The sequence below is a fragment of the Sinocyclocheilus rhinocerous genome, unplaced genomic scaffold (genome assembly GCF_001515625.1).
Source record: "Sinocyclocheilus rhinocerous isolate Xijiao unplaced genomic scaffold, SAMN03320098_v1.1 scaffold269, whole genome shotgun sequence".
Classification (NCBI taxonomy): Eukaryota; Metazoa; Chordata; class Actinopteri; order Cypriniformes; family Cyprinidae; genus Sinocyclocheilus; species Sinocyclocheilus rhinocerous.
The window spans coordinates 853,268-863,426 of record NW_015652298.1 but is presented as its reverse complement, the minus strand read 5'-3'; the positions used below and the strand labels follow the sequence as shown (position 1 = coordinate 863,426).

At 38.4% G+C, this 10,159-nt stretch overlaps 1 protein-coding gene across 1 annotated transcript in view; it reads right to left on the bottom strand.

Moving 5' to 3' along the window:
• Positions 1 to 9,288: 9,288 nt before the first annotated feature.
• The window catches only part of kif21b (kinesin family member 21B), a 105,998-nt gene continuing 105,127 nt past the window's right edge, over positions 9,289 to 10,159 (bottom strand). The window contains exon 35 of the mRNA XM_016520372.1: positions 9,289 to 9,359. The gene's annotated coding sequence lies outside the window, so the exon portion shown is untranslated. The remainder of the gene's footprint in view (positions 9,360 to 10,159) is intronic.

Below are 10,159 nucleotides of genomic sequence, written 5' to 3'. Positions count from 1 at the left end.
TGTAATATATATATTTTTTTATTAAAATATCCAAAAACCTCTAGAACAGTGTTATATATTTTGCTGACGTGTGTACTTACATTATCCCAAATATTTTGAAGAATGTTTAAATCCAGAGAAATAGCCATTTTAAATAGTGGCTTGTCCCTGGTCATTGCGTCGCCTGCCAGTGACGTTATACACCCTCGATTTCCGGTTTTGTTTTGTAGAAAACATGGAAACACCATAGACGCTTTAATATGTTATGCGTTTTATTAGACTGGTGATGACCGCACAGAGTAACATTATAACAGAACTTTCAAATGTATCTAGTATGATAAAACAGCACTGCTTTACCCCACAAATGCACGACCGGAAGGAGCGGAAGCGCTCGACTGTGGCATAATAAAAGATCTGCTGCTTTCGAGCCGTGTGTCACGCTCGTTCAGCTGCCTCATTTAGCTTCTACGGCTTTCAGCCTCACCCTGCTTCATACTACGATGTTAATTAATATGTATATTAATATAATGTAATATTAATATGTTTTTAATCCATTAGCTCATCCATGAACATGATTTCTGCCCGAGTCCTATCGGATTGTATTCGCTGTGGGGATGAAGACAACAACTCCCATGATTCCCATGATATATACACACACACACACACACACACACACACATACTATACAGTATAGTAGTAGTAGTAGTATAGTAGTAGTTGTAGTAGTAGTAGTAGTAGTAGTATATATATATATATATATACACACACACACACACACACACACTACTACTACCAAAACTACTACTATTACTACAGTAAATGAATAAATAACTAGGCATATCTTCATATCATAAATCCATTGGAAATTTCTCTTCAATTTCTCTTGCTCTAGCATATGACAAATTGCCATCCATCTCTATCATTTTTGTCACATGACTCAAATAACCAATAATAATTATAACTGATTGGTTGAGTAATCACTGTCCAAGTGTGTAGTGAGGCAGGGTCCTTACCAGTGCCCGGATTCATGTACATGATTCACAAGCAGGGTTTCCAGGTCTGTGTAATAAAACCAGCCAAATTGGTATTCCAAACTACCCTAATCACAACCAAACTATAAGAGTATAAAGTAGCCCAATTCCATGGGAAAAACAGACTTGGCAACACTGCTCATGAGCTAGGGAGCTAACTGAGATGCACCTTAAGCGTTGTGAAAGGGAAAAAAAGCAGAATACACTTCTTACAATGCCTAACCCTATATTGGTAGTACCGGTTAGGTGGCCTATGCTGTAATCTTATTTCACTTTATATGCTTTTATCCAATTCTCTCCTCCACAGCCCTCTCTTCTTTCACCGTTTGTCTCTCTCTAACGCTCACTCATACGTTTACACTGCATTTTTTTACTCCCAGCCTGCAGCTTTGTTTTCAGTAGAGAAGTCTCTTCCAAACTGTGTAAAAGCGGGTCATCAGCACACACACAGCCTAGTGCAGAGCAGAGACAATGGTCCCCCTGCGGTGAGCTCAATGAGCCCTGGCCTCTCTGTACCCAGCGATCACAGCGCAACCACGGCACCCACCGCCTCTGACACAATCTCTCATTATCACCCCTCGGCAGACTCCGCAGGAAGCAGCGGTGCCCCTGAGAGCACGGGGAGTGAAGACTGCCTCAGCACCGCAGCTCAAGGGGTTCAGAACCACGGCCAAGGGGTGGAACCGCCAAAAAATGGCAGATGTGCCTCAGCAAGATACACAGAGATGAATGAAAGGTTTGTGCTAATGTCTGCCTGCATGTGTCATGCTTCCTACAGCATTTCTTCCTCTGGCAAGTCTAATAGTTGTATACTGTAGTCATGCCTTTTAAGCATAGTAACGGTTTAATAGACTAGTTTCCATCTTATTTATCTACCCATATGTCAATACAAACTCATAGGAATTTATTTTATTCATAGAGCTCAGAATGATTGAGGAATGAACTCTTTTCCACATAATGAACCTGTCAAGCTCTACTATGGACTACTTTTAGGATACTTTACTAGTGCTTTTATTATCGTATTCCAAACTTTCAGAAGCCTGACAACAACTTTGTGTGGCAAATAGAAAGACTTAAAGTGTCATTTACCCTCTGCATTGATTCAAAAATGGCGACATTAACGTGGCAAGATTTTTAGTCAATGACCATTTAAATTTGAGTCTGTTCCAGGGTTAATCTCGTCCACACATGAAAATGTTTATTCACAAAGGATTTTGAATTTTGTCAATGATAAGGATGTGCAAAATAAAGGTAAATAAAGCTGTACAAACTGAAGTGCTTTTCTAGTGGGTTAATTGTTGCCTTCACAAGCTATCGAAAATGTCCTACTTCCCACTTCTGAAGTCATAATTACAAGTTTGTCGTGTTCAAGGGCAGAAAGAATAGGAATCATGGATGACACCAGGTTAATTTCTGTCTATTTCTAGGGGAAATCTTATTAAAGGCTGAATGTATTCTTGAAGGTATTCAACCAATTTCCAATGGATTTTGTCTAAAATGTAGTGTCTCATTTGTCCACAACCTTGCATTATTGTAAACATTCACCGCATTATCTAAATAGCAATTTTGCAAACGATTCTAACGTTTCAGTTAAATGCAGTATTTACTGAATAAAATACATAGAGAGAAATACATAGAAAAAACTTGGGTGTCAAAATGATCTTCTCAGTCATAAATATGACTTGAGATGCCCTTCATGTCCAATTTCTGACTAGGAAAAGTGTATTTATAATAATATAAAATTCCCAAGTGACCTTGAACTAAGTTACATGCTAGTCAGAAAGTCACATTTCTGTAACGGCACACTAGAATTGTGTAAAATTAATTCTCAAGGACAGTTTTCACATGCTGCTTTTGTTAAATGTTTAAATTCATACAGAAATGCATCCCATTTTAGTCAGTGAAACTAAATATAATGAAGAAATATTGACAAAATTTGAATATTTTTGTCAAAAATTAAACCGTAGAACACACACACACACACACAAGAAGATTTAGAAATATACTGCATGTGTCATATAAACTGCTTATAAGTCGCTTTTGTTATCATTTTGGAGCTCAATAACCCTGTTCACTTTCATCACTGTATATGAGTGGCCTGTACATTCTTCAGCATTTCTCCATTTGTGTTGCACACAGTGGAAAGCAAGTCATATGGGTCTGGATCGACACAGGGGTGAACAACTCCTTGAGCTTGAAGATTAAACTGAGAAAGGGAGGTTGTGATGGAAGATGTTTGTGAACGGTCTAAAAGGGCATGTGCACTTTTAGGGCCGTATCTCCTCAATCACATGTCGATGCCACTCGTCCATCATCATCCTACAGTCCTCCCGAGGAAAGGAAGACAAGCACAGCCTCACTAGTTAATGATGACGATTTACACGTGAAATGAAGATGTATGACTGCCGTTTAAATTGCGTTGGGTTTCCGGAAAGCTTCATCTCCCCATGCGCTCTGTAACAACATCAGGGGCCGTTCAGCTGCGTCAGTATTCAAACGCAGTCAATATGAAGTTGTTACAAATATGTTTTTGTCACCATTTTGTTTTGCAAGTTCAAACTTCGACATTTTCCGAGACATCCACTGGGAAACAGAAATCTCGATCAATCCCTACTAGAAATGTCACATCCAAGTCTTTTGTCACCATTAGCCAGGAAAATATCACAGTTTCCGTGATGAATAAGGTTTTTCCCCTCAAGGTTTGTACACGACCTGAATGGCAGACATTATTTGTATCATCTGTGACATGAATATAACAAAAACCATCATGAACATGTCCACATCATATCATAATTGTAAATATTTACATTTTAGATTTTACACTTTTACACACACAAACACACACATATACACACATATATATATATATATATATATGTGTGTGTGTGTGTGTAAAATATAATATTCTATTATTCCATATATACACAGACAAAAATAGTACTTCGATCTATTCAGCAAGGAAGCATTAAATTGATCAAAAGTGACAGCAGCGACATTTATAATGTTACCGAAGATTTCTATTTCAAATTAATGCTGTTCTTCTGAACTTTTTATTCATCGAAGCATGATCGTTCACCATTTGCAATAAATGAGCATATTAGAATGATTTCTGAAGGATCATTTGACATGGAAGTCTGGAGTAATGATGCTGAAAATTCTAAATTTTAAGAAGATACTAAATGAAGCCTTCTTTCAAAAACATTTAAAAAAAACTAAACTTTTGTGCAGTAGGTTTATACTATATATTATAATGCATTAGAATACACACCTAATTTTGAATGGCTGGCAATTGATACAAATTCTATAAAATGCTGCATATATTATAAAGGCAAATATAAATACATGTAATAATTGCATACATTAAGTTTAGGATGCATATTTTTTTTTTTTCCTTTAGATTTTGTGGTGAAATGTGAGCTGATGGGTTCATGAGATTCACCCTGCAGTAGTACGCTGTGTGTGATGACAGCAAGCCGGTGATTCTGTACGGACAGATCATATCTTCAGGGTCATCACAGACAGGAAACAGGAAGGAACTCAACCGTAATTCTATCGGAGAGATAAACAGCAAGAAAACATCACAACACTACTGAGAACTCCTACCATGGGTGAAAATGAAATGAAAACAAGCCAAATATTTTTTTGTTTTGTTTGTTTATTTCTCGGAAGGAATGCTTGAACGGTCATTAAATAAAATCTGTACAGTTTTTACAGTCAAATATTTTACATCAAGTTTGGTTGCATGTATGTGTAACAAAAAGAAAGAAACTCTGTACAATCATTTACATTTCTTGGGAGGAGTCAATGCGATAAAAGGCACCTGTAACCTTTATTGGGGTGTGTGTGTGTGTGTGTGTATGTATGCATATATATATATATATATGCCCCGCTGCATTTCACCTGCTCATGGAGATCAATAAACTGTCAGCTCAACTCGGTGTTACAGCAGAACGGCTTAAAAATGACCGATTGTTCTGTCAAGCCTTTAATTTCAGCCTCTTTTTCTCCATTACTTAAATGTCTTTTCTAATCTGCGTATTAATTGCCTACCTGGGTTGCCAGGTAACTAGAAAGCACCCCATTCAAACACATTTGTTTTTTTCCCCCAAAAAGGGATTTAACAGCAGCGTTTTGCGATGGCATGATGTTCCACACGGTAAGGCGTAAAGCGTATTGCAGAGCGGCCCTGCGCTTCAGGCCGGGAGAGACAGAGAGGGGCGTAAGGCAGCTGGGGCAACGGTGGCAACCTACTTACCTTTGGCATCACAGGAGTTAGCACTACGCTGATCAGTAAACAGGTGTCAACACCTCCCTTGTAGAGAAAAGCTTTCGTTTGAGAGATGCAGAAGCTTATACAGCATGTCAATGCCATGCATCACAGGCCTAGAATATAAAATATAAGCACCGTAAAGCTACAACACTAAACGTACCACTAGTAAACTACTGCTGTGAAGCTGAATGCGTAAGAAAGATTAACCCCAGAAGCTTCAGATACTGTACATTGAAAGTTAAGCCCGCTATAGAGCGACTTGAAGCGGAGCACCAGGAATTGCAGGCCACTGACTGGCATGGCTGTAAAAAGCGTCGATTTAAGGTGTATTTAAGGTTGCAACTGTCAATCTCAGAAGCAGCCTTGTAAACCAATGTGCTTTCAGACACAATGGAGATATAACTGAGAGGCTGAAATTATCAGTGTTATTATGGAACTGAATTCACAAACCAATTTCACAGTCTTTAGCAATACCAAGCACATTTTGGCAAGCTCTCTTCCCAAGAATATTACAATTGTACCAAAAATGCTATTCAAAACAATGCTTTTTCATTTCTAAAATGAAATGATGTTATTGACGCACAGTCCTTCGTAATCTCACTAATGAGGGGCACTTATTAAAAAAGGTTGACCCTGTGTATGTATGCATTATTAGAAGAGCATACTGTAAAAACACATGATCTCTGAACCTCATTCATTGAAACAGAACGAATTGTAGAAATTGTGTAAATTGTTGCATTATGCAACTGCACTGCAACTCATTTTTCGAATGAGGACTGCGTTGAGGGGCACTTATTAAAAAAGGTTGACCCTGTGTATGTATGCATTATTAGAAGAGCATACTGTAAAAACACATGATCTCTGAACCTCATTCATTGAAACAGAACGAATTGTAGAAATTGTACGGAAAATAATTTGTGTAAATTGTTGCATTATGCAACTGCACTGCAACTCATTTTTCGAATGAGGACTGCGGTTTGTTTCGTTCCAGTATAAACGTACAATTTTGCAAAGTGATCCAAAGGGGGGGAATGTAGGATGGCAGAAATGTGCAAGTGATTATTTAAATCAAACTTTGGCAACACGTTTGACGCTGTATACTTTGATCTCCCTTTAAGAACAAAACACACAGACGCACATAAAAAAAAGAAGCAAGATGGTATAAAGCAGCATTTTTCACAGTTTTGAAAACAAATGTTCTTTGAAGTAGATGCTCTGATCATTATTTAATAAATTTGGCCTTATTTTAAAAGACTTCACAGAAAAGATCCAAAACCAATTTCGTTTTACGAGTGTACGACTGTTTCAAAGAACAAAAATGGATCATTTGGTCAATTGTTAATACATTCTAGAATCATAAACCCAAATATTATCTTAATGATGATGACATACTGGCTTAATGAAGGTACAGTACACACACTGTCTACTGACAAATTTATAAAGGTGTATACACACTGCGAACCACTGGTAGAAATCTTTTAACCTAAAGGTTAAGGAAGCCCCTACCGCATTCTTCCTTATGAATATTTATGTATGCATATGAGCTTTACATTATGCAAATGACTCCAGCCTAGAGACTCATCCTTAGAAATGCGATATAAAACCACTGTATAGTAGCTTTAAATGACTGACAGCAGCTTTGCGACATCACGTCGTATTCAATCAAAAAGGGTCACATGCAAATTTGATAAAAATCTATTTTTGGTAGCTTGGGAATCCCGCTGCACTCTTGCAGCACTTGATGTGTGATTATCCATGCTGTGGGTCGTTCATCAGATAAACCACATCTCTTATCGTCTGAAAATAAGAGCTTCCTCCTTACAGTAGCTCGTGTACGCGGCTGCATTCAGGTGGTGAATTGCCAAGGGCCGCCCAAAAAATGTTGTGCAGATAAGAGTGATAGATATGTTTCATTAAAAAAGACTGTAAATCTAGGAAAGCCTGAGAAGGGAGCGGCGCGTGGCACAGCAAGATTGATGGCGTAAAAATAAACAAAGTTGCATGTGCTTTAGCAAGACAAGCTCGCGACGCCCACGTTCCCCCATCAGGCACGCCGCATCCTCCAATGCAGAGGAGGCTGCTTCCTATTTCATTTAATAGGGAGTGAAACTCTGAGAGGAGGACTGAAAAACACGATGCCTAATTTGACCTACTTTAACACTGCTGTCTTCAACATGCTTGATGCTTGTTCAAAAGTGTGATAGTGGAGAAACATCAATGGCTGATGTTCATTTTGCATCTTATTATGGGGTCTTAAAGGGGTAGATCATCTGAAAATGAATTTCTTTCTTCATTGGAACACAAAAGGAGAAGTTTAGCAGATTGTTCCAGCTGCTCTTTTCCATATTGATAATGTATGAGCAAAAGCAAGCTCCAAAGAATAAAAAAATAAAAAATAAAAAAGTCATACAAGTAACCTGTTACTTGTGAACTATATTTTTTTTTTTTTTAAGTCAAATGACAGATTTGTGTGAGAAATGACATACTTGGATATACACAGACAAGAATGAGAGGTGAAACAGATGATTTTAATTGGATAACATTACATTTTAAAATATTTTTTGGTGTGTGTGTGATTTTTTAGATGTTTTATATACTGTTTTTATGGTGTTTTTTTTAGTGCTCAAAAGCTCTTCCTCCATGTACCTTGATTTTATGAAAAAGAGCAGCTACAACAATCTGCTAAATGTCTTATTTTGTTGAAGAAAAAGTACAGATGTAGAGTAAAGAACAGTTTAAATTTTTCGGTGAACTGTTCCTTTAAAAAAATATATATAATAACTTGGACCAGGCATGCTGTGCAAATTCTTTAACACTTCTGTTTTAAAGTGTTATATGGTAGCCATAATATAGAAAAAAATAATGGGCTAAAAAGTGACCAAATTTTCATCCAACATTCCAGTGATAGATAGTCCTGGTACGACAAACAGTATTTCAGACTATGTCCAACAACATGAAACTGGGTCTTTTCTACTCTCCTCAGGGGATCGTTGCCACTCAATCGGATGCTTGAGCCTGAGGTAACATCTAGTTCTGCCTAAAACTGTCTGCTAATGTCACTAAACTCAATCCCCTGATGAGTTGGGCTTATTACATGGGCAGACTCTCAAAATGCCCACTCAGCAGACTCTGAATATTGCTTTACACTTCTGAGACCTCTATCCACACATCCAGAAGACAAAAAAGCTGGAATCCTGTCATGTGCAAGAAACCATAATCAGTGAAGGTTTAACTCACAAAATCTAATTTTAAACCTGAGGTAGAAAACATAAAATTCACAGCAGGATGGAGCAAACGAGTTTAAAAGCAAAGGAAGCTTATCGAAAGAGGGCTGTACAGTGTTTGTCTGTGGTTTAGGGGAGTTTAAGGAAGCCATTAGTTATTAGAAATGTTCAGAGAAACCCCCTGAAGAGGAAGGCATTGAAAAATGGGGTGGTCCATACTATTTGCACAGTGTTTCAAGGGAACGTGGGACTGGGATTGATGATGACTCTGCATCTGCTCACATCAGTAAACACAAAAGGTGCCAATCTTCAGGATACTGAGAAAAAGTGATTCAGTTTCTGATACGACGTCAAAGCTAAAGTCATATGGCTCTTTAGGAATTACACAAAAAGTGACTCTTGAAGTGATTCCATCTTGACGTGATAAATATTCAGAAGTAAAATCAGCAGCTACAGATGAAGTTGTCTCAAGGACATGTTTTCGTTTAGACAGGAAGTGCAGAAGGACACTTCGTTGTACAGATAATACAGTTTCGGCATCATCAAAATGGCACCTTAAAAACATCCAGAAGAAAGCAATCTCAGAATCTCATGATCACTGGATCATATTCCTCGGATGCGACTCCGGTTGAAAGGGTTGTGTCTCGTCTCCTTAAGGCAGGTCCATGAAACCGACCTTCTGGAGTGAGACGGCTGACCCATGGACTTTCGCCAAGGTCGGTTTTAGACACCTAAAGCTATGGTGTCCAATTAGCCGACAGCCCAAAAAGGCTCCATTGATAGCAATCGTTCCAAATGGAGGATCGTCACCTTTTCTTCCCCATCTTCGGATTCCAGATCTTTACTCTCATGTCACTGTGGGATGGAAGAAACAAAAAAAGAGACATAAAATGAGAGGTGGAGGAGATGCACAAGGCCGATAATCAGAAAGACAGACGCACTTGGTTGTCTGAATCTTCAGACACCGTCACAGTAGCTCCGCGCATTGAAGAAATGGCACAGACATCAAAACCAAGAGTTCACAAAGCGAACCGCCACAGTCCCCGCTCCTCTCACCAATTAGGCGCATGCACCGCTTTATCCCAATAAAAATCAAAACCCCACTGTGTGAACCAGCCCACAGAACCACATGCTTGCATCTTAACTAACACACTCCATCTCTGAAGAAAACAGAATTTTCAATAAAAATATGCTTTAAGTAATTTTTCCTAACCCCATGTTTTTCTCTTCTTTAAGCATTAATCATATACAATTTAATGTGGTTTGCTCAAGAAGAAAATTGCCAATGGGATATGAAAAATGTTTCACCAAGGTTTTGGCCTAAATTTCTAGGTCTTGCTAAAAGCACTCATTGGAAAAGCACTTGGATCTAGGGTTGTGACGGTGAGGAATTTTTTCCACCGGTTAATCGACGTGTGACAACACCGGTAATACCGGTATCACCGCGGGGGCGGGGGCGTTCCCTCTTTTCCACTTTCCTTCACTTTTAAATAGCTTGTAAAAGCTGCGTGCGCATTTTACTTTCACTTTCAAATAGCGGCAATACGGCGTAAAGCAATTGTTCGTTTTTAGTTCGTTTGAATGTTCCCTCTTTTCCTCGCTTTCCGTCGCTTTTAAATAGCTTAAAAGCGCCGTGCGCATTTTACTTTCACTTT